At 35.8% G+C, this 26,539-nt stretch overlaps 1 protein-coding gene and 1 long non-coding RNA gene across 5 annotated transcripts in view; one reads left to right on the forward strand and one right to left on the reverse strand.

Annotated features, from left to right (window-relative positions):
- Positions 1–26,539, reverse strand: part of Mef2 (myocyte enhancer factor 2) — a 73,055-nt gene that overhangs the window by 39,280 nt on the left and 7,236 nt on the right. For all 4 annotated transcript variants that reach the window (XM_069128576.1, XM_069128574.1, XM_069128575.1 and 1 more), the window contains exon 2: positions 6,979–7,037. The gene's annotated coding sequence lies outside the window, so the exon portion shown is untranslated. The remainder of the gene's footprint in view (positions 1–6,978; positions 7,038–26,539) is intronic.
- LOC138187621 (uncharacterized) lies at positions 6,019–7,140 on the forward strand. The gene is made up of 2 exons (XR_011175226.1): positions 6,019–6,130; positions 6,996–7,140. It is a non-coding gene; the product is annotated as an uncharacterized LOC138187621 (long non-coding RNA).

The following is a 26,539-nucleotide window of genomic DNA, read 5'->3' on the forward strand; positions in this document are numbered from 1 at the left end:
CAAGTGGCGCAATAATTTTTTAACGTTATTTTTTATTCGAAAATTTATCATGAAATTAATAATTGGTACGTACTTTTTATCATATTCGCAACATGTAGAACTTACGATTTAAAATGTAAAATAAAATAATAATTTTTAAAAGTCATTTAACAATTCTCTAATCGATATTCGTGCATACTGATTCCTAATTTTCCATAAGTGTCCTAATAATATTTATGTATGGGGGTGCATGCGTGTAGAATTTCGAGGATTGAAAAATGAATTAGCTAAGACGGCGAGATCAGTTGGAACGATGGATCCAGGGTATAGCTTGGTTAGATATAGCGAGCCGATCACAATGATGCGAACGTGAACGAGGAGTAGGTATTCGTCGTTGTTACGTTCGATTTGGACGATGATCAAGGTGACGAGCAAAGGGCAGAAGAACGAATGTGACGTTCCATCTGCGTGTTATTCGCCGATCTACATTTACATACTAGGTGTTTCGTAGCAAATAAATCATCCAAGTCGAAGAAAAAATTTCCCCTGTCTCAGCCTGTATATCTTAATTTTAAGTATTTATATTCTGTGGAAATTTATTCCTTCATTATCCTATAATTTATTATTACGTAATACATTTATTATTCCGTCTGTATCCTTTCATATTCTTCGAAGAAATATTTTGATGAATTTTACACAGTAAATTCGAATAGAATCTAAAGAATATTTAGTTATTTCGATAAAGCACAATACACGTCGTGGATCTTTTAGAATCTTTTTTATTAAAACAGGATAGAATCTGCACGAAACAAAGAACCAAGACTCTATAAATCGGATATTATTTGGAACGTTATTTTAATTAAAATTTCTACTCTGCCCTTAAATATATCAAATACGTGAGACATAGTTTCAAAAATAATTGAACAATTCGGAATAAAATTTTACCATCTTAAAAGTAACTTCTACCTTTCCAAATTTCTCTTCTTCCAAATATCGCAGATATAAATTTATACGCAATTATCCTATGCAGAAAGACTTTTAAGAATAGAAGCTAGTATTTACCAATTAATCTGAATTCATTGAAAAATTCCAAATATAACTTTAAACACAATTATTCCATGCAAAAACATTTTTAAAGATAGGAATCCTCAAAGTTGCAGAAATATTAGCCGCTCGAAATCAATCTACATTCTTCTAAATATTCCAGCTGTATTTTTCAACTCGACTATTCCGTGTCCAAAAACGTAAAAAATTCCAAATATAACTGTAAACACAATTATTCCATGCAAAAGCATTTTTAAAGATAGGAATCCTCGAAGTTGCAGAAATATTAGCCGCTCGAAATTAATCCACATTCTTCTAAATATTCCAGCTGTAATTTTCAACTCGACTATCCTGTGTCCAAAAACGCTTTCAGTGATAGAAATCCGAAAAGTTGGTCTGAAATTTTTACCAACACACCCTGTATATAAAACGTTTGGCGAGTCGAATCGAATATTTCTCAATGGAAAATCTTCTCGGATAGCGTTGCGAGAAGAGAATTTGATTGCTTAACATCAGAGAAAAAGAAATTCGTTCTTCGAATCGAACAACTCACATGTTTGAGAATGTTTATTTAAATTGTTCGAGAAAATGTTCGTAAAAACACGCAGACCGGCGTCCGGCAGACGCCACGAAACTTTTGCCAAGGGTTAATGAACAAGATATGTTGGCCGACGATTTCAAAATGTTATATTACGACTACGGCCAGATGCGATTGTCAAAATTGTGCTGGCAACGCGTCACAACCGAAGACTACATGGTTTGTCTGACTAATATGCGCCTAGGTGACACATTAACTTCTAATATGGCCGACTAGTATAAGGGTCTTCTACTGTAATCTATTTTCTGTATGAAATTGTCTCTATTATGTTTGTAATATTTATTTGAAATTAATTGATCGATATTTAAACGTCACTGTAAAATATATCAGTCCATTATTGTATTCTCTCAGAGTATTAAAAAAGATCAACTAGGATTACAGACGATATACTCTTTAAATGAAAAATAATATTTCTTAATAATATTATTTATATTTCGTATCTATATTTATAATATCTAACAACAATTTCTTATACCGATATATTTTATGTAATAGTTTCTCTTATTTCGGATACCGTAAAATATTATATATATCGTGGAACAATAATTTTTTGATAATTTACATTAGCGATAAATAATTTAGAACGAGTGAATATTACATCATGAACTTTACGTGGTATGATTGAAGGAAATTGTTACGATGTTCTGGATTGGAAATTTCATTGAACTGAATAAAGTGCTGATGAAGAAAAGGGATAAGAATGATTGAGGTAAGAGCGGAATATTTTCTTGGCTTGAAAGGACGAGATCAACATCCAAGCTTCAAAGTAGAAGAATGTAATATTGTTGCATTAAACGAGAAGACGTAGGTATGATATAATCGATCGTATCGCATTATTGTGTGACAGTGTAAAAGAATAAGATGTATAGCGTGGCATGAATATCCTTTTCCATATGATATTCGCTCAAGTATTTTGACTACGATACATTCTACTTGCTTTACGAGTTTTATAAAAATGTTGTAAATACCTTCAAGCTTTTACGGCTGAGAAATAATTGTTGAAATTTATTGGGCGTAGAACTGAGATACTCCTCTTTATTTATTCGTGCTTCTTCATAAAACATGAACGTTATACGTTAAAAACCTAATGTCACTTACGTCCATAGATAAAGCAAAGAATTTACGATACGATAAATTTTCTTCATCGACGCTTTCACGAGAATCACCTCTTACTTTGCCAGTACCTACAGCCAAAAATTTATTACGCGCTTCATTCAATTAAATTTTCTATTGCTCGTTCCAAACTTTCATTCGACTTTCGATCAACTTTGAATTACAATGAAATTCGAAAATTTCAAAAGTAATTATTCGAATAATATGTCGAATAAGAAATCTAGAATTCCTCCCGCGCAATCTCCAAAGCCATTCAGTTTCACTTTTTACCGTTCATTCATCGAAAATTCGCTGTCGTACTAAGAATTCATCGTTCCTTCAACCACCTTACGAAGTCATAAACATAAACGTACGTGCACTCGCCAAATCCCTGGCGAGCAATTGAAATTCAATAATAATTTCAATTCAACGCTGAATCCGAAACCTAGAAAACCTTCGATGTCGACCAACGAAACAAAATTCTATTACAAATAGAATTTTAGATCCCGTGAGGATCTTAGAAAATGGTGGGAACTTACGTCGAAACCTCTGCGACAACCATGACGAACCATGATCTCGGAACCATCGATCGTTCCACCCTTTAATCCACGTGGATTCTCCACACGAATTTGTCCGTAATCACATTTGCCATAATCGCGCCGGAACATCCGAATATTTCACGATCTCGATAAAATTCACGAAGCAATCGAAACAACGTGGAGCGAACGTCTGTACGACGAAGCAAAACAGATGTAGAATTGAACGATACACGCACACACACGCGATGACAATGGTGGAATGGAAGAAAATCGGGAAGCAACGTTGAAGATGGTTCGACGGATGTCGTTTGAGAGCGACTTATAGAGGAAAGTAAGCAAAATGTCGTTGACGAATGATACGCGTCTGCCTGAGACCTGCACGTAAGAGCAAAACAGCTTGAGGACTGTACGATACACGCACGATTACTGGCAGAGATGTATACTGGACCCAAGGAAGTGGCGAAGCAACGTGGAAGATCAACGTCGGCGAACGCCACTGGAAAAGAAAGGGGAATAGGTCGACGTGTACAGACGACGAAGAGAACACGTTTCCTTGATCCTGCTCGGCGTGCAACTGGTCCCGCGTGTACGGCGGAAGATCGGGCATTTAGTGGTGAACCGAGACCAGCAACGGGAAGAGAAAGAACCGAACGAAAACGTAGGTCCGACAAGCGTGAAGAGACAGAGAGAGGAGAGGAATAGAAGATGCCGGTGTGGCGTGGTGTATTAACAAACCGCGTGAAAAGATCCCAAAAATAATTTCGGCGTGAAGAAATAAATCCGGGTGAGGCGGTCGCGAGGGTGCCTAAAAGAAGGTTCGCCACCGGGTGCCTTCTGGGAATGAAACCGGCATACTATGCTCGAGTTATAAGAAGAGCGGTGTAGCGATCGCATCGGCTAGTCGCTAAAGAGTTTTGCCGCCGCGAAGAACGGGAACCAACTCGACAGAACAGAAATATATTACTCTAGAAACCTATCAGACGTTTTTGGAACACTTACGAGTTGCTATGGATACGCAGCAGCTTGATGGCGAAAAGTGGAGGAGAGAGGTTAGAAGACTGTCAGACATAATTCGGACACTTAGGAATCGCTACAGTCGCATGGGAACGTGATGGGGAAGAATGGAAAAAGATTGGATAAGTTAGAGAGGCTGCTACAAGTATTCTGAAACACCTACGGAAGCTGGTCGATGATGAAGAAAGACAAAGTGGACCGAAGGAAGAGTAACGTTTGATGTAGAGACCTGTAGGAAATGTTTGTAGCGCTTACGAATCTCTATAGCTGCAGAGAATCGTGATAAAGAATGGAAGAATGTATAAGAGAACTATAAGAAATATTTACAATAGCTATGGATACGTAAGAGTTTGATGACGAATAACGGAGAAATGGACCAAAGGAAGAGTAACGTATAGTTTAGAGTTGCAACAAAAACATTCGTAATACCTACGAATCTTTATGGTTGCACAAGATCGTATTGAAGAATGAAAGAACGAATCGAGGGAAGAAGAGTGGATAACCTAGAAAATAATCAGAGACGTTTGGAACATCTAAATTGTATCTATGGATACACAGACGTTTGATGACAAAGAACGAACCGAGAGAACAGTTTAGGGATCAGTTACACATATTCGATACATCTACAAATCTCCATGAGTGCAGAGGAAAAATTTATCTCAAACGTTTGAAAAACGTGTACGTACGGATACGCAGAAGCTCAAGGACGAAGAACTAAAATGTGAACGAAGGAGATGCTGCAATCGGACATCTACCAATCTCCATACTTAGAAAGAATCGTAATGACAAAAGATGGGAAACCAAGTGGAGAACGTATAACCTGAAAACCTACCAAAAATATCTGAAACACCTACATAGGTATCTCTACGAAGGCACGGAATCGTGACAAAGAACGGACAGAAGAAATCAAAGGAAGAATGGCGTATAATGTAGAAAAGAGCCAAAAATATTTGAAACACCCACGAGTACCCACGGAAGCACAGAAGCTGGATGACGAAGTACAAACAAAGGGAATAGAGACCAATCAGACATATTTGGAACACCTACGAACCTCTAAGTGTGCGCAGGATCGCGAAGACGAAGAATGGAAGAAAGAACGGCGAAAAGAAGGAGAAAGGATGGTGTCTAGAGACCCATCAGACATATTTGGAACACCTACGAATGTTTCTATGAACGCACAGGGTGGATTCTGAAACACTGGATACTGGTTTGCAGTAGTCGTTGTTGTTGTTGTTCTAGTTTGTTGTTTGTATAGAGAATAGTCGACGTGAGAGAGAAGAGATAGTGATGAAGAGACCGAATATGCCGATGTGGCAAGGCTCGAGACGCAACGACCACAAGGCAAAGGCAAGGCAAGCAAGCAAGGCACAAGCAGGCAGGACTTACCTCTGCTGTTTTTAGAACTCCACTCCCAGAACTGCGCGGGTCGAGCCGAGCCAAAACCAAAATACCACCGATATAGCTTTTCTGCGATGGTCTTTGTGTGCGCGACCAACCAGCTCTTTCCTTAGGACGTCCAACCGGCTTGCACCGGAGTCGAACGAACTAACCTTACCCTGACACGAGTCTACGACCACGAACATGGATGATGATGACGATGATCGAGACGACCAAGACGAGAGTTCAGACATTTCGATGGTGCATATAATAGTTTGAAGAATTGAATAATTCTGTTATTCGGTTGTTCGATGAAAGAAACGTTATCGAACCAAGTATCGGAATGTTGGAGGATGTCGAGGGTGGTTCTGTTCAAAACGACGACCAAGAATAGAAAAGTTTCGAAGGTGCATCGAGAGAAACTATAGTCGTATTGGAATAATTTTTGTTGCTTTGGAATGTTGGAGGATGTTCAAGAATGTCGAAGGTGATTTTAGAACAAAAAAAAAAAAAAAAAAATAATAATAAGAGAAAAAAGAAGGAAAAACGAATGGACTTTCGTATTACGGGATTCTTGTAGGTGATATTGGTATGAGACAGTGATTTGTGAAAGGGTTATCATAACTGTAATTGATGGAGAAATTGGCAAATTGGTTTCTTATATTGAAAGATGTTGAAGGTGGTTTTGCCAAAATGGATTCTCCTTTTATGAAATATTTGTAGGGGTAGTTAAACCTGGTACGAGATAGTGATTTGTGAAGGGTTATTATGATTGTAATTGAGGCAGGAATTGGCAAGTTGAGTTTAAATAATGGAATAATTTGGGTATTTAACTTTTGGTTTGAAGAGGTTTCATGGAATATTCTTGGCGTGTATTAACAGTGATTAATGTCGTGAATGACGAATTCTGCTTTTTGAAAGAATTTCCAAGTAGCTTGTCATTAAAGTTTCATTGAATACTAATTTTGGAAAATTCTGAGATTTTTAGAAAATTGTTTTGAAAGGTTGTGTGTGAATAGTGCGCAACAAAGTCTTTATCGAAGCTGCAAGGGACTTTCTGCTTCGAAGAAGTATCTCTTTTTCTTTTGATAACCCAGTGACACCAGATAAACTAATTTCTTTGATTCACCATTTATTATATATTTTTACATAGAATATTATTTTTAAATATGAAATACTATCATTGTTTATGTCTGTTAGCGTACTCGCTTCGTTTATATTGCCGATTGTATTATGATTTACGAGCGAAATTTTCATATACTTTCACGTATTTTTTTTCAATATTATTTAAGTTCAATTTTTTCTCTTATTATCAAAAAATAAGCCACGAGTTACCTTTCTATTGCATGTAGGAGCCAAGATCCAGGGTCGGTGTTGCATTCACGACGGCGGTCCTGAAACACAGAAAAGAAGACATTCTTGATTTTTGAAAATTGTAAAATTCAAAGAAAAGTATCCAAGTTAATATTTATTTTATCTTTTATAAAAAAAAAGAAAGAGATCATAGCAATGGCAATATTAAAGTTATAGTTTATCACGAGCCACGTGAAAATTTTCATCCGTCGGAAAGAAACACTCTTGAGGACTCAAGTTTCTAAACCTTCAATTTTCTGAACACTCCAACTAATACAACTCATTACACATGTACATAACATGTATCACCTTATATATCACTTTCGACTATCAGTTTATAATTATCATTTTATACTACTGCAGTTATTTGTTTACAGAAAAGAGACAAGAAATTGTACATGATTCGCCAAATAAGTAAATTAAATTTAATTAAAAGTATTTATTATCTATTCTTTCACGAACTGCCAGGGATCTACAATTACGAATAATGAAATAACAATATAGAAAGACACACATGTGAAATTAGTTCTAATATTGACTTCTATTGATCGAACTTTTGACACTCCTCACACGAGATAATTCGAATTGGAAAACGCAATAAAACATTACTCCAAACTAGCCCAAACCTAAATCCCCTCAACCCCTATTGAAAAAAGGCCGATTAAGATCATAAAATAATTGGAATCCAAGAATTACAAACGAAAACCAAAAGGTTGCAACTCAAACAATAGCAAACCAACCGAAACCAATTCAAACCAAACCCAATCACCTCAATTAAAACTGGAAAACATTATTATTCTCAAAATAAAAGAAAAAATAATCCTAACCAGCCAAATAATTGAAATTCGAAAATGAACCAAGATAGGAATATCCTTATGGACTCATTTTATTCAAACCAGCTCGATATAAATCGAGTAGAGAGATGGCAAACGAACGACATGACGTAATGTAATTCCTGTTCCATGCCTGTTCCTTCCAACTAAAAACCGATTTTCTTCCATCGGTTTGGCTCGAAGCATAGGTTTGTGAAATTCTCGACGATCGAAATCCGCGGCAGCTTGTCGTAACGTCCAAGTTTCCATAATTACTCGGGGGCAATTGGATCAGCGAAGCACCAGTCACGCTGGAAGATTCGAATGAATTCTTTATGCCATCTTCTCCGTTCACCGTATTCACCTTTAATCGGGTTAACGGAGCATGGAAGCTTCTCCAAAATAGCGGTCGTTATTAATTTAAGCCACTCTTAATACGGTTCCATACTGCCTGCCACCACGAAAATCGTTATCGTTCGTTCTGTCTTGCTTCGATCGGAATGGATCGCCATTTGAAAGATGGCAGAGTTCGAAAGTTCACACTATTGTTCATTTATTTTTTAACAGGTTATTGGATACAGTATTTGGGTTGTCATATCAAAGTTATATGAATGTCGTTTAGGAGATGACACTGTTTGGGCGTTTATAGAGAATTTACTTCGGAGTATATGAATATCTATCAAGAGATTTTTGAATGGAATAGAATAATTTTTGTGCAGGCATATACGAAGGGGAGAAATTTGAAATTTCCATTCTTTAGGGGATTATCGATTATAGTGTTTGGGCTAAAATATCCTTCTAGAAATATTTCAATGGATAAAGTGATTATTGTACAGAAAGAAAAAAAAGGTAGGCAATTTCCATTTTTTAGGGAATTATTGTACAGAATATTTCGGATCAAATATCTTTCTACAAATTTCTTTACAGAAGATAATGATTTTTATGTAACAACATAAGGATAGTGTTTTTACGATATATTAAAAAATAGGAAAGGGTATCAGGAAAATTATATAATTTCGAAGGTTACGTAACAAATTGCCCAATTTTCAGTTACCAATCGTACCGATCGCTCAATATTTTTTTAAACCGTCTTCCACTTCCTCTTCAACGTCCACCATTATTACAGCAGAATACATACGTCAGAGAAGTGTCAGCTCAAAAAGCGAGCCAAATCTTGAAGACCAACTGATTCATTGATGAGATCATGCAACTAAAACCAGCACGGTCGTGCCAAAATACCCGGAAATTTTCTCTTTTCTTACTTGGAAAAATCATATATAATATATTATTATATTACTTATGTGGTCATCGAATCATCGGAATATATCTCCATTCTACTGTAACAGTTAAGGGTTAATCGCAAGGATGGTGACAATAACTTCTGTCTTCTTAGAAGAATTGCAAAGCTTTAGATGATGAAAGTTTCAGGTCGTCAGATGAAAATTTCGTTTTCGAGGAATTCTGATGTTTTTGGTTTCTGAATCCATAAGTACAAATTTTACATCGCCAGATTTAAGGAAATTAATTTGTATATTTAGAAATCCGAAATTCGGAGTTTAAAGTTTTAGGTCACTAAATCTACAGAAAATTGAAGTTCTAAAACAATTAACATTAAATTGACATTCACAATAAATGTTTGGAATAAAAATAATATTGGCAATAACTGGCGTCTGTAACAGAATTTTACATTCGCAGTTCATCTACTCCAGAAAAACTAACATCTTAATTCATTAATTCCAAATATGAAATTTACATATTCAAAACCTATTAGAATAATTAACCCTGGTAAACCCTATAAAAAAACTAAAATTTCATAATTGAAGACAACGTTAACATTAATTTAAAGGAATTTGAAATTGTTAAATCAGAAAAATTGAACAACCAGTCGACACAGTTGGCGATGAAACGAAGTTTCCAGGGTGAAACAAAGGCGACAATAATTTTTGCCTTCGCCGAAGCCGCCGACTAGGAAAGAGGAAGGCATAAAACGACATTGCTCCGGATCGGCACGTGCCACTCGATAAATCTGTCGGCAGCTGACGGCACAGCCGGCTGCAGCCTCCCGCCTGCACTTGCGCTTTCTCCCTTCTTTCTCCCCTGTGTCTTAACGTTTCTTCCGCCCCCTCCTCAACCTTCTTGCAATCCCTTCGCTCTTACGTGAACTCCTCGCGACCCTTCTTCGCGGCCACGCCAAGCGTTACATGTATCTTCGTGACTGAATGCTAGGATCACATCTTCGAAGCATTACATTATAATTGGATGCGTATTTTTATTTACGCAGAAGTGCAAGAAGGCACAGAATTCGCATAATATACAAAAGTATATAAAATACGCAAAGTTTATCAGCTATTATAATATTAAATTTCTGCCACTCTAATAATTAATTCGCCACTCTAATTATAATAGATTTGTCCATTTATTAAATGAATATTTGAATTAAAGCATTCGCTGTTAATTAGAATATAGCGAATCGCCACTGAAATTGCATCTTTGTCCGTGAAAAACGTTTTTATTTTAAGTAATAATGTTTCCTTTTCAATATTATTTTGTTTGTCTTTCACAAATGTACATAATCTATACTGTAAAAATTGCGTCAGCGTTGGTTAGCGTTATTACTTGGACAATGGAATTGACGCACAGAATGCGTCAATAGCAGCGAATGTTAATTAGTCCCCCTGGAACCGAATTTTGTTGTGCTGTGTTCTCTTTTCGTTAATTATTTATTACAGAAACATGCTTCCTCTAAAGTTTTTACAAGAAAGTATAATGTACTAAAAGAATTTATTTCATTAGAAATCATAGAATTTGCAAATTAGAACCTTCATAAATATAATATAATACATATAGATAATTAAAGAAAAATACATCGATAATGTGTTACTAAATTTTAAATTGTACGTAGCCATATTACAATAAATGATCCTAACCTTCACCCACAGTATTATTCGTATGATGAACCTCTTTTGCTATTAATTTTTTCCAAATGCGACTGCGATTGTCTTTATGTTAACAAGGTTTCCACAATAAAAAGGATAAAATATATGATAGAATACATAACAAAGATCTCAAAATATATTGAGATAATAGCAAATTCAATATACACAATGTGATTCGCGGGAGTGCCAACATGCGACTACCGAAGTTTCACTTCCCTCTCCAATTAGATCTATTCACCTTAAGGTGGTGTCGCTACAAGCGACCGCAACACTCAAAGCAAACTTTTCCTGAATTACTAAATTCCTAGAACTTATAAATTACACGTATGTGTCTAACAAGAATAACACAAAATATATTTCGATCTTTTTAAATTACTTTCTTTACGATTCTTAAACCTTCCATAGTACCTTTAAATATTTCTAGAATTAATAAATTATTATCTTCATACTAATTAATATTTTCTAGCAATTTTTATACAAAATATAGTTAATAATACAGGAGAGGCTTAAGATATACTTCATCAAATTCTATACTCCTTTTCGTCTATTTTTCCTATTTACTAATTATCTTATATTAAAGTGGTTTATATAAAAATTATTATATAAAAAACTTAAATATTCATTCTGAATCACTTTAAAGTAATTCTGTGTATTTTGCAGCAAGTATAATAAAGGAAAACTACGTGTCTAGAACTTCATTGACGTGTAAGAAACAAACATATCAAATTTCAAGATACGTTTCAGGATTACGTAAGAGAAGATTCACGAGGAAAACAGGAAACGAATTTTCTAACTGAACCATTACGTTCTACTTTACGACAAATAATTGTAGATTCGTTTCTAGGCCCACGTTCTAAACGATCCAGGAGGGCCTGCATCCCCAGGAGAACGTGTGCACACGTGTATAATCCACGCTACAGCTTAGCACGAACGACGATGCTTCAGTGAAGGGCTTCTATGCTTCTACACACGCATTCATTCGTGCCTGGATTACTCCGCTTGAAGCTAAACATGGTAACATAGTGGAATTTGGACGAATTTCAAACAAAGATACGAATTTTGCTTATTACATCATCAAATTACTAATTACAACTTGCATCTTTCTTCAATTTTTACATTCTTTTCGAGAGAATTTATCTAAATTTCAAATTCGATCGAATGTAAGTTTAAGAGGTTGCAAATTCCCATTTGTTACAATTTACTATCGTTATGTTATCTGTTCCAATTCGAAATCGTTTCCTACTTTTCATACTTTTTAGCGTAATTTATCTAGATTCTAATTTAGATATTTAAAATGGAACATAAAAAATTTATATGGTTACCTTTTTTTTGAAGATGTTACGTATAACTGATGTCCTGAAGAGGTTATGTTTAATTAAAGGTATAATTATGATTTTACGATTCAGAATATTTAATATCTCGTATATGAGGTCGTCTCTCGATTTTACCAGTCAGTATAAAGAATTTAAACATATTAATTTTTCTCTATATTCCTCATTGTACTGTTACACTTTAACCCTTGACATTTTCTTAACCCTAACAACTTCCTTGCACAACGAAAGACTTACGTTTAAGATCCCACGCGCTCCACATAACCTCAACCCTATCTTACAATAACCGTCTATGAAAACTTTCTACCGGCAAATACCAAAAGTTAAAAGTCGAACTATATGAAATACTTTTTCTAATTTTTTTTCTTACTTAAAGAAAGTGATTTACGTCGGAGTTCAAAGTATAGCGATTGGTAGTTCGAAATGCTAGTTAAAGATTATTTTATATGAACCGTGATTATCTAATTTAAATTACCCGAACTTTATCAAATATAGCTGACATCAGTAGAAACGTAATAATCAGCACAAGACGTAAAAGCTATAGAGATCTTTCGGTACGCAAAGTTCACAATGAATCTTCGAAACTTAAACTTTATCAAAATGTTATCTTTGGAAGCCAAACTGATCAACTCTACTTGTTACCAATTTCACAATTTCATTACATAAATATACGATTAATATTGAATTTTCCAAAAACAAATTACTTACTTGCGTGCTTTCATTTACTACAAGAAAATGACGTAAATAATAAGAAATTTCAAGATTTTAAAAATAATGTTTTCAACATTGTTACTTTTTTCTGCTTTTCGATTTATGGAGTTAATCAATATGTGTCTTCTGAAATATTGCCTCGTATGATCATTACTTAGCTACTAATGACTAGCACCAATACAAATCTAACAACCGATACTAAGTGTAATAATTATGCAAATTTGTTCATACATAAAGGTCGGAATAAGTCTTGGAAACGTTTAAAAAAGTCATGCTCGGGAATCATCCCCGTGAGCGAGGCCGCAACTGCGCGTTAGCAACAGATGGAAAGAGCCGTGGTGCCGCGTGTCGCATATTACGTATCGCTCATAAAACGGCCAGTTATACGCGTACACACGGTACACGCTTCATCGATCAGCGTTACTTGCGTCATTGCAAGCCTGTCGTATACCTATAGCCAACGCAGTTTCTTTCTTCCCTTCGATCCACCGCGAAATTAATACGAAAACTAATTAATTAAAAAGAAAAGAAAGAATAAAAACCTAAAAGAAGAAAAAGACTTTATCATTTATTCTTATTCTTCTCTTTCTTATTATTATTATTATTAGTATTATTATTGTGTTAGACTTTCGTTCGTTACAAGCTTAGGTAACAAGCGGATTACAAATATAAGCAAAAAAAATGGAAAAAGAAGCTTTCTTACAATTTTACCCCCATTAACAATAGAATAACGATTTTCTTTGTTGCGCTGATACGCATATCGATTATAACCCATACAATTTCCAGTTTCAACTGGAAACGAAGACTTTTAAGCCACCCAGTAGTACAAATCGAGGGGAGGATCGTCGACTAGGAATCGTTCGCAGGCTAGAACGAACCCACGAGCCACGAGAGATGTTGGCGCGAGTGCAACGCGCCATATTCTTTGTCCTATGACACGACGATGTTAAAGCTCCGTGGCTAAAATTAAACGCAGCCGCCAGGGCTGAGTCTAAGACCGAGGCTGAGCAGGAGCAGCCGCCAGAAACCAGAGCACGTGCTTCAACTAAGTGACGTGTGCCTTCCTCCCCCTCCCCGCCACGCCACGTTTTCCGTTCACGTTCCCTTTACCCCCTTCACTCGTTCCCTCCCATTCTCACCCCCTTTCTCCCTCTCTCTCTCTCTTCCTCTCTCTCTCTCTCTTTCATTTTCGAGAAAAATCGAGTTTGAAACTTGTCAAGCGTACTTGAACTTGGCTAATTATCGACTGGGTTTGAGTAAATATAATCAGCAGCAGGCTTTTCTACGTGCGAAAATAAGACAAAAATGTGGAATCAAATTGTCTCGTACGACGCTTTGTCTGCGAAGCAAATAAATTAGAAAATTTATTACACGCTTGTACTAGGCCAACTCTTAATTGAACTCTGTTTTCTTCAAAACAGAGCTTCACACGTAAACGTTTTATTCCATGTATATTCCTCCTGTATCGTGTATGAAGATTCGCAAGTACAGGTGAATAAAAACACGTAGATAGCAGGCAATTATTTATATGACGTTTGGTATGCAAGATATAACGAAGAGGAATTTTTGGTGGAACGTGTACGCGAGTTAGTGATACGGTTGGGTTCAGGGGCAGATTGGTTGCAATCTGAGGAGCTTCGAGATTGTTAAAGATTAATCTGTTAGACGTTTAGGACTATATTGCTTTGGCTGAGGTTTGGAAATTTGTGGGTATTGTAGCGCATCTCGAGAGTAACCTCTTTACGAGGATCGATAACGAAATTTCCGTGGATAATAGTAATCAATAATGAGGAAATTATTGAAACTAGTTGAAATTAGAGTAAATGATAGAATCGATATATACGTGGACATTAGAATTACGGCTGATTTCGAAGGCGATACCAAAATCAATAATTACATCTATGTAAATAATTAAACTAGTATTATACTATAATTGATAATATAATCGGAAGCAACTTTAGAATAGATATTAATATCGATATCAAAATCGATAATTAAGCTGGTAAGTGATCAATGTTATTTTATAATTAATGCTCGAATCGATATCAATTTTAATGTCGATATTAGTGTCGATAATCGAAACGATTTTCATTAAAATCGAAATATATGTAATTGAAGTTGGTCTAATTGCTGTTATATCGACCAAACGATCGATCAATATCTCGCGTGCGAGTAAACCGAACTGAGGGAGCTGATACAAACATCCTGCACCTCACACGTGGCCTCAACCGACTGTAGGACACGTGTTCCTCTCTCCTACAGAGACATTTCCCCATAAAATCAGCCTTTCGATAACCTATGAACATCCTAATAGAAATTTGATCTGACTCCGTTTAAGATTCTCTATTCCATCAACAGTACGATCAACATTCCATTTCTTTACATAGGAATTAATAGTTTCAATTTCATTCACCAAACATTTATTTTATAATATCTTCGCCTATTAAATTGAAACTCAACCTAGAAAATTGGATCAAGATTTACTCAGGCATCATAAGAAATTTCAACCATTGATTCTATTATAATTTCCATTACATTCGTACCAATTACTTGTTTTAGATACCCTTTTACTTTATTATCCAATCCCTTAACTTGCTAATCCTTAGCCCTAGAAAGTACAATTCTTAAAATCTCAGTGACAGTAAACGAGATTAAAATGTTTCCTCTTTTCTGAAAGACATAATGTTCTATGAGAGAATCTAATCCTCCGAAATACTACCACTTTTCATCATTTAGTCATTTAGTAATTTATCAAGACTGTCATGCGAATCTATCGAGAAGAAAAAAGAAAAGCAAACAAAAGATTGAATTCAAATGAAAATCAGACAATCTTGATACAAATAATCAGGAAAAAAATTTTTATTTTAATGAGAATGGTAGCGGATAACGTGGCGGGAGGGCAGTACAAGGAGTCGTAGCCCTGCACGTAGGGCCACACGTCGTTGGTTATAGGACCCCATGGTTCGCCATGGCCAACGCGACGCGACCAGACACATATTAGAACGATCTGAGTCTCGGTATGTTCTCTGGTGTGCACAGAAACGAAACTAAAATGTTCACACGTGTGAAAAATAACGAAAAAGAATCAACTGTTGTGTGACGAAATTCCTAAAATTCGTCAAATTTTATGGAGTAAAATATATAACATGTTTTTGTTTATTTGATTTTCTTGAGCTATCGCCACAAGTTTTATTAGCTCTTTCGCACTTTCTTCGCCAGATACGCAATTGGTGTTTAACGAAGCCATGCCGGCTAGCAAGGTCACATCTATCTAACGAGGTACGTCTAATAATTGATACAACGATTGCTAACAAGTACGGAACTGTGAAACCGGTCGAGTAAACAACAGAGAATGTCGAAGGAAACGTATCCAGATAGGTGGATAAATTGTTTTGTATTGAGTATTGAGAGCATTGAGATAATCAATTACGATTCAACTGTAGCGTGAAATGTTTGTTTTAGTCGTTTCAATAAAATGATCAGATTGTTAAGGAATGATTTATTATAGTATTAGTATAATATAGTATTCTAATTCTAATAAAAAAGACACTTATCCCATATCCCAATATAAAACTGATTTTAATAAAAACAAATCTCTATTCTATTTTATTCTAAATAATAAACCTAATTTTGGAGAAAGGTAACCCAGGATCTTTAACTCATATTTTTGTAAAAGTCATAGATCTAAGTTACAAACCCAACTTCCCAATTTGTATCCCTCAATTCTTCTAAAAATTATAAACCTAACTCTAATATAAAAAGAAAACTCAGATTCTCCATTCCATATTCTCCGAAAAACCTAACAATCTTTTGACCAAACGTAAGTCCAAGTCCAAAGACCAAAGCTACGATCACGGAAGAAGAAGAACAGAAAGAAATGACTAAAACGGGAGCAAATCTTCCAAAAGCTTCTATAACTGATCCAATCTCACATTCTCAATTCCAGCCAGCTAAGCTAGTCGATATGATTCTAGTAAAAAATGTGGCAGATCGAAGGAACTATAAAGCTATCGTGAAAGTACAGAGCCATCCGCAGAGATTCTTCTGCAACTCTGTGTGTCCCTGTTTGAGGCGCGCGCAAACTGGAGCTTGAAACGCGATACTCGACGCGCGAGACGATACGCGGGCCGATTCTACTCGAAGCGAAGCAGAATGAACGCCGAGGGCTGGCGAAAAGAGAGGGAAAACGAGGTGGCGTGAAGGAAGAGGGTCGGGAAAAGAGGAAAACAAGAAGAGGGAGGCTCGTGAGTTGAGTGAACGCACACTCGAGCCGCGTGTACGCGGGAAGGGAGAGGAAAACCAACATACACGTACATACATAAACACATATAAAGAGAGCGAGGAGATTCTCGCATGAACTACGTTTATTCCAAACGTAGACTCTCTCTCAGTATTCTTCTTCTTCTTCTTCATTTTACTCTTATTCATATTTTTCTTCTTTTAAAGGCTTCGTTCAGGGAAATGGTTTTGTACGAAAGAATTTTCTTAAGAAGCTTCTGTCTGAACCCTTTGTGTTTGACTTTACCGCTATTCGGTATTTTTATTTTAATTGACTTATATTTCATATTCTATAAAATAGCTTCAAAGGCTTTGGCTGCAATTTTATACTTTTATAAAACTTTGTTACATATCGACACACATTTTATAATTAATTGATATCCCGTATTTTTCTATTTTTTGAAGTTTTTATAATAACTAGATTGCACGTGTTTATGCAATTCGTATTTTCATGCGAACAATGAAAAACGTAGGACGTAGGCAGGCAGATAGTTTTACTTACTGAATGGAATAACAAGAGAGTATTGTGTTTACTTTTATTAAATTTTGGTATATTATACCAGAAATTTCTGTATAATTACTAGACTGAGGATGTTTATGCATTTATAAAAAATTCAAATGTACAAAAATATCTAAAATAATATATAAAAAGAACATTAACTACAACATTTTCATCTGGAAATAATTATTTATATTATGGTATTTAATTTGGATTAAACTAATTTCTGTTTAAGTTTTATTTATTTCATTATATCTTGAAAACTATGAATTTGTAGATGTATGAGATATACTTGTAGATGAATGATTATAATATAATAATTATGTTTGCATGTACAGCTTCATTATTTTATACATATAAATAAATAAATAAATATATATATATATGTGTGTGTGTGTGTATATTTTTATTCGCTCACTAATTTTAAAAGTAAAGAATAGGTTTAATATGCTAAAAGTGAAAAAAATGGAACAAAATATAGCGTCGAGTGCAGCAAATAAGTAAGAAATGTTTAAGCTTTTTGCGATTCGATACGGATTTCATTTTACCAGGCAGGTGAGAACTAATTAATTTGCAGAGAATAAAGGATAATTTAGCGGCGAAAGATTCAAGATAATTATGAGAACTACTTTTTACGTATAATGTGATGTAATAAATAGTATTATGGAAATTAGGTAATTAACTCATAATAAGTAGTATAAATTGGAAAAAATCTAAAGGTTGATGAATAGAACAAGGAAGTTTTTTCTAATGTTTGATGTCAATGGTTTTTTTATGTAAAAAAGTGCATATCCTTTTTTTAACGATATTATATCACTTTTTATAGAAGTGATTCATGGAAATCGTTGGAATTAATTGATGGTTAAATTATATACCATTTAATGTCGGTTTATATCTTTTTATAAAATTTAAAGATTTGTTTTACTTTTTCATTTAGAATAATATTAATTTTTCTTTCATTGAAGGGTGCAAAGAGAATGAAAAGAAGTCTGATAAAAATGGTATTTCTTTTCTAAAATACCATTTTCGAATATTTTTCATACCACTTAAACGACATATCGTGACTCTTCTACAAATATTCGTATCAATATGAACAGTGAATGGAATACACGAAAAGCTGTCGCACCACCTACACTTCTTTGAAATATTCTATTCAAGAACTCAAAACGATCATCTACATAAAATACCTTTTATTCATGCCACGATAATAAAATTTGGAGAAAGAACGAAGATCCTACTTATGTATTTTATAATATAAAACAAGGCTCCTCTTCTGTCCTGATATCCTTCCCATATTTAATAATACGATTATTTATCCATGGAATCTATTATTCAAATATATTCAATAATTGATCAGCCACACTATATTATTGAACTATGGAGAAAGGCAGTATTACCTATTTATCGATAACTCTTTTGCCCTTTGGAGTTTGAAGGACTTACATTCTTATATCTAAATTTCTCTATTCGATTGGTAAATATTCGATTGATTAATATTATCAACATTATATATAAAGATATAGTAAATGAAAGAAAACGACAAATAAATACTATTGCGTAATTGCACAGTATTATTTGCAATTCTTCAAAAATATATCGCTTTTGAAAGATAAAATAAAGAATATACCCAACCAGGAACTTTTGCACAGCATTTATCCATTGTGCAGTTGTTAATATTTTAGGTCTTGGTTTAGTGTGAAAAGATAATGCAATAGGACATATTGCTAGAAAATATTAAGAGTATATTTATTATCTAGTAAGTTATGGATGTTTATGCTAATATAAATTGGCTTTTTAACATTAAAACTACCAGAGTACTTGAAATGATCAATCTGCAATTCTTCATAGAAATTCTACAAGTTTACAGCCTAGCAAACTATGAACGTACGTTATGAATATACGGCAATTTCCCATAAATCGATCGTTTAATACCTAAATTATCAGAGTAGTTAATAAAACAACACATTTGTAATTTATCATAGAAATTTTGTAGATTCATAAAGGCGCATTTCCAAGATTACAGCGAGCTTTTACAAATTTTAACAATTACTGCCTTCTTCTCTAGTCAGCTCATTTCCTTTCAATTTTTCCACATCCAATAACCAAGAAAATGAAGAAGAAGAGGAAGAAGAAGTAGAAGTAGGAAAAGAGATAGAAAAAGAGACAAAAGAAGGAGGAGATGGAGAAGAAGGAGAAGAAGAAGAAGAAGCAAGAGAAGAACCAGAAGAACAAGAAGGAGGAAGACGCTCCTGAAGCAAGATGTCCCCGTGGAACTCTCCCCTGGTTCTTTCCTCGAACTTACCATGGATTCCCTCTTCCTCTCCCTTTCTACGCGTGTGCACGCGTCAAACGCACACAATAACCGGCACGCAACACATACATGCGAAACGTGTGTAGAGAGGGGGACAGCGGCGCGCGTGTATTGCTCGAACTAGCAGAGGAAGAGAAGAGAGGAGAAACGAGCTGGCAGATGTTGGGCGCGTGCGGCGTCGAACCTTTTAAGGCGCGATCACTGGACGCCCGGCGTCGCAACGGCCCTCCCCGCGTCGCTCTCGCCCCCACCAAAGTCCACGGCTCTCCTCATTCCGTCTCTCTTCCTCCTTCGCTACACTCTCCACTTCGGACACCTTGAGAACAGACAAACCACGCGCGCCACACCAGCCTCCGCGAAACTTCATCTACCTCTTCTACTTGCCTTCCTACCGCCTTCCTCGACGCATCCTCTCCTTCCGTCGCGTACCACACCGCACGGATAGAGGCAGTTGAGCCTTTCCACTGTAATTTGCTTCGAGCCTCTTCTGCTCGTTTTTCTGCCTCCGCTTTGCGCTCGGATCGGTGGATTCGTGGTTAGGCTGTTGGTCCGATAGTGAGAGCGTTTGGAGAGGTGGAACAGGGTCTGGGGATGGGAGAGGTTTGACGAGGATTAAGGTGAGATTATGTATATGGGTGATGGATTTTAGGGGAAACGGGGGATTTAGTTTTCGCTGTGGGAGTTTTCGATGTGGGAGTTTTCTAGGGAAATTTTTCTAAGGGTAAAGATTTGGTACAGTTTGTTGGAGATAGATAAATTTTTTGACTAACAGAAGAAGATATTTTATCAATTTTATATGTTAGTGTCTTTAGACATAATGTTGGGTTTAGGGGAAACAGAAAATTTGGATTTCGTTGTGGCAACTTTTCAAGAAAATTTTTGAATGAGGCTTCAGAATTATTGTTAGAGTTGAAACTAGTTCTTGGAAAAAAAGAAGAAAGATCAGAAAACTGTTTTGGGAAAAGGGAAGAAAGAGTGAGAGCTGTATTGTGGAATATGTTGCAATATAGTTACCAAATTTCATATACTCGTTTGGTTTAATCTGGATTTACAGATAAAAACAGATAGAACTGACTTAAAGCTCAAGTTTCACTAAATAAAAGATTTTTGGTTGAACACAAGTAGCTAACATACTGCAAGAAAGATGAGGATAACATTTAATGAACACGTCTCTTCGAAACCACATTCCAAACAACCTAATGACGCCCGAATACCTTAGATAACATTAGCACCAGTGTTACAAGCTACTGGTTCCTAGTCATTCAAAACGTTCGAACCCTTTATACACAGCTATGTTAAGTCTATACACCCACGAAAGTAACATTTCAAGTATAATACAGTCTGCCCACGAAAATCACATTCCACGTATAATAGTTCGCGCACAAAAGAAACATTCGAAATATAATAGCTCGCTAACGAACAAACATTCCAAGCATGTACACTACACTGGCAATTGTTAAAGAATCTCTATTGTGAACATTTCTATTTTATCTCAACGAAGTTATCATAGGCGAAAAAGTAGTCGAAAAAGTCTTATAGGCTTAATAGATATTGTAGCGAAATAATCTTACAGACTTAATAGATTAACGATATCGTGACGAAAATCGACTTCGACGCAATCATTAAAAAGAAATTTACAGACATAAAGATACAAAAATCAAAATGGCTCCGAAAACGCGTAAATGCGAACTTTCTTTAGCTTCGAAATTTGTACGTTCTTTATTCGTAAATATCTCTCTAGATGTTAGTTCCTTAAGGAGCATCCCACTTGCAACGTTCCTTCCCAAGTCGCGTTATACGAAGACGATAACAATTATTTAATCACAGGGACTTTGTCGATATTACCTGGTAAACAAGTAAAAAGAAAAAAAGATAAAAAAATATAGGTAATCAGGGATGGAAAGAAAGAAGGACGGAAGCGTTGCACGTGGCCGATAGGACCACGTGGGCTTTCAGCCGACGTCACCGGCCGAACCGACATCCCATCGCGTATTGATTGAGAGTGGCCATGGTCGTTTCCATGACGACGTTTCTTTTACCTGTACAGTTTATACACATACCTACATATACACAGCTATACATACACAAATATACACATATGTATATGATACACCTTGCCAGGTACGCAGAAGCAGCTACCTATCTATCTACTACGTAGGTAGCAATCTTAGGGGAACGTAGGTGTACGTAGGTGCGCATGGTACCTGCGCCAGGGACTGTAAGTTCTCTTTCCCAACCCTCCTCTATCTGCCTACGTTCTGCTCTCTCCCCTTTGCTCCACACCCTCCCCTTGTCATCTTTCTTTTCGAACCCTATCAAGCTGTCCTATCTGCACGGTGTATCGAGTGAATCGGATCGGATCCTCGATAGAAATCTCTGGAGCGTGCACGTTACCGTACCACGCGTGCAAAATTTATAATCGACCCCTCCGATACCGCGCCGTGACGCGTACGTACCCTCGCCCCGAACCACCCCCAGAGGCGACACACCCCCTCTGGTACCCTAGATCGGATACACTACAGTGTACCGACGATTATAGCGGATTCGTTTTGTGGGGCACCTTGCCGGTGCTCCTTCGTGGATATTGAGAATCCATTGTTGTTTTAACGTTAATTATAATTAGAAACACAATAAAAATATTGTATATACAGTGAGAGGCAAAAGCGAGTATACACTTTGCGAAAGTGAGGTTCGTAAATTATTGACATACAAAGATGTTCGTAAATTATTCTCTTATCTATGTTTTTTATTATTAATTTGTATCGGTATATGCTATATATCTTTCCGATCAATTTTTAATTTATACGACATATGTGTAAGAGTTGTTCGAGTAAACATGCCTTCGATGTATACTATACTCGTTTTTACTTCTCACTGTATACATACAGCAAATTCGTAGAATTGTTGAAAGTTGCGTTAAAATTGTTATTATTGAATATTCTAAGTGCATATGGTTATATACGTATTGGTCAGAAACAATAGTATACAAGTTACAAAAATAATGTTCGTAATATCATCCCCCTTCTCTATTGTTCAATTTATGGAATTGATCAATGTAGCTTGAACGGCGTAAATGTAACTTAATAACGTGAAATATCTGCATGAGTCAGAACTGACCCAGCCTTCGCCGCCTGGTGATTAAGACGTATAGAAGCTTAAGCATCGTTTAGATTAACCAATTTACTTAAATTCAAGTTGTACGATTATGTTCATACAAACTATTTGAGTTTAGATGGCTTGAATTTGTGTTGAAATAATCAGATTTCAAATAGATAGCAAATGAAAAACGAGTACTCGATCTTTCGTAAATCTACAGAACAAAATGTCGAACTATTTTAACAGGATAATTTAAAAATATAAAAGTATAAAAATATAAAATATAAATCAAAAAGAAAATGCTATTGATAAATTAAATAAGAAATGTCTTGTGCACGTAAAAATATAAGGAATGTACATAATTTAAAGCTTATTTAAGCTTAATTGATCTGAATTAGATATTACAGTCATGTTAGTTTACGAGTCTATTTCTGGGCGATAAAGCAAGGTAGTAGAAATATCGATACGATTGACGTTGTCTATCACTTAGGAAATTTGTATTATAGGTGTTAGAGAGTTAGGCTAGATTTTTCTGCTATACAGCAAGGGATAAATGTTGATAGGTAGGAATGGTATAAATGTTAGTAGGTTTGGTGTTGTAGAAGTTTGGAAGAAGAAGATTGGAATTTATAAACGATAGAAAATCACAGGGTGGAATTCATGATTTATGGATGTGTCAGCAAGATATGATGCTTACTGAATATTTAAAAAAGAAATTTCGTATACCATAAAGTATCCACGACTTGCTATACAAAATATAATGCATAATATATAGCGATATAATTCATAAAATCCAATATGGGCAAAGAACATTTTTTAAAACGTCACTTAGCATTTAATATGACAAATATCAAACCCAACATACTAACAATGATATCTCCCCAATTTTCCAAATATAACTCTAATCGAAACACTCTCAACGCCAACTCTACATACATAAACGCTGCTCTGAAACTATTTCTCCGATCTAAACAGCGAATATTTATACAAATTCATACGTTCATGTATATATGAAACGGAAATGGTACTTAGATAAAGAATTGTGTTATCAACTAAATATTACAATAAATACTACACTTTGGATAATATGTGCATAATATGTGCATTGTACGCATTTTTGCATCTTCAAAAATCCGCAATTTACTCAAAACCAAACTTAACCTCTCTCTTATTTACGTACATATGTGTACATATACTTCACCAAACTCTTCCTCTCTCCGCTCCTTCCAGCCAGAGAATTACCATAATCACACAATCGTATATATATGTGGTACATACGTATCATGAAAGGTAGCACGCCAATTACAGAAATTTCACTGGCACGCCCGTCGACGCTTCATTAACGGCCGAGTCATAACAAAGCTGTTTTATTTATCGACGGAGAATAATGACAAAATCGATCGGATATTCGTGCACGTTACAAACCGCGGAAAGTGGACAGAGCAGCACGTGCTGCTAACACGTGGTGATCGGGTCCGCGTTCAGGTATGGGGGAGGGGAACGAGTATAGGTTAGAGGAGCGTGGGGTGGGGGGAGGCGGCGCGCGTCTCAGCGAAGTGGAAGGGAGAGCGGACCAGTTCCCGCGTAAACACTTGCTTTTTGTAACTGTACACACAGCCACCAATCACGATCCTAGATACCACACGATTATTCAGCATCTTCCAAGAAACGACAGATTGTAATCTGGCGATATTATGGTGGATGCTAATCTGGTGAGAAACTGACAGGATATCGTTATTGCACGATATCAGAAATGAAATGAAATGAAATGAATTGTGCATTTTCAGGTTAAGTGGAGATGATCGTCAGTGACACGCGCTGGATAAAAGTTTAACAGTCTTCGACAGGATATCGAAATTAAAATATATAAGCGTTATCGCGTCTTTTATTGTAATGTGATTAAATATTGCTACACAACGTTTCAATCCAAGTTAAAATACTTCTATGTATATTATTTCGACGACTATGTATATCAAACGAGTGCCGAACTAGCGTTCTTTTGCTTTATTTGTTATCAGTTTCTTTCTACGAAATATTTTACATAATTCGAATTACTTCCACTTAAATGCACGGAAAACTAGTTGAAAAACATACGCATAATAATATCAAATAATAACTATAAACAGCAAAACCTGACCTAATCTCACAATCTCCAAAGTATCGCCATTCAAAAATCCCCAAAGCTACCGACAGAAAGTACGAATGGTTTTCAGTTTATGAATGAAATACTCCGAAAAATCTTCGTATAATACGACCGAATAACAAACCTAACAAGACCTAACCTAATCCTACAACCCCTCAAACTATCGCCACTAAAAGATCCCGAAACTATTGTATCAAACGAATCCATCACAAATTATGAATAAGATAATCAAGAAAGTAAATAATTACAGTTAAGAAACCTGCGCATAATACCACTGGACGACAAATCGGGTAGCGTAACCCATTGAAATGTGATGGAAAAACGACTATTCAGAGGCACGTGTCATTAGCACGTGATAAAAGGGCTTAGGAAGTGGAACAAAGGAAGACAGAGTGATGGAACGTAAAATAGAACGAGTCAGACGGTGGATTTCCCGTATTTTGCATGAGAAACAACCACAATAACGACGAGGGACTTGCGTCAACACGTTGTAGCCGTCTACTGTCGTCGAAATTTTCTTCCTCCTAACAGCTAGCATTTTGTACGTGATACACGCACGTGTATCTGTATGTGTGTATACCTGCAGGACGATCGACTTTTGACCACAATGACACGTGTACATCGCACGTGAGAGTAGGCGGAAGGAATCATCGGAGTTGCGTTCAGATTTACGTCAATCGTGACCTGACGCGAGAACGCAAGGCTCAAAGACAGCCCTAGCTTTAACCAGGGGGAAAAAATGACGGTTAAAAGGAAAACGAGCTGGGACGCTTTTTCCGATATTGCGGAGAGAAAGAGGAAGAGCGAGAGAGACGGGGAGAGACAGAAAGGGGGAGAAGAGAGTTTCTGGGGAACTGACATCCGGTTCTTCTTCAGCCGTGATGCGCGGGAACATGGCTACCGCGGGAAACGGAAGATAGGCAGTGCAACAAGAAAGGGGAACTCCTTCTCTCTTTCTTTTCAAGGAATATTGGAATATAAGAAAGACTATAGAGTAGAAATATTTTTTTTGATACAAAATTCTTCTTCCTATATTCTTTCTATATTCGATATTCATATGTTTATTTTATATATCATAAATTAACTGTAATATTATAAATTATATCCTAGCGAAAGATACGAAGTGAGAGAGAAGATTCTTCCTCCTTTTTTTTTTCAAGGAATATTGAAGTACTGGAAAAGTTACGTAATGGGAATCTTCTCCAAACACAATATCTGCCGTTTTCATCTTTTTCCTTTTTGGATATTTTTATATGGACGTGTATGCTGTATCCTTATTTCGTAATATTATAAATCATACACCCGGAAGCAAAAGCTAGTGGAACAAAAAAGAAAAGCTCCTCTTTCTTTTCAAGGAATATTGGAGTATAAAGTATAAGAAAGCTTAGAAAATATATTTATATATAATAAATAATTTATATATAAT

Source organism: Bombus flavifrons, chromosome 15 (assembly GCF_040668555.2).
Source record: "Bombus flavifrons isolate JBK064 chromosome 15, iyBomFlav1_principal, whole genome shotgun sequence".
In the NCBI taxonomy this organism is placed as follows: Eukaryota; Metazoa; Arthropoda; class Insecta; order Hymenoptera; family Apidae; genus Bombus; species Bombus flavifrons.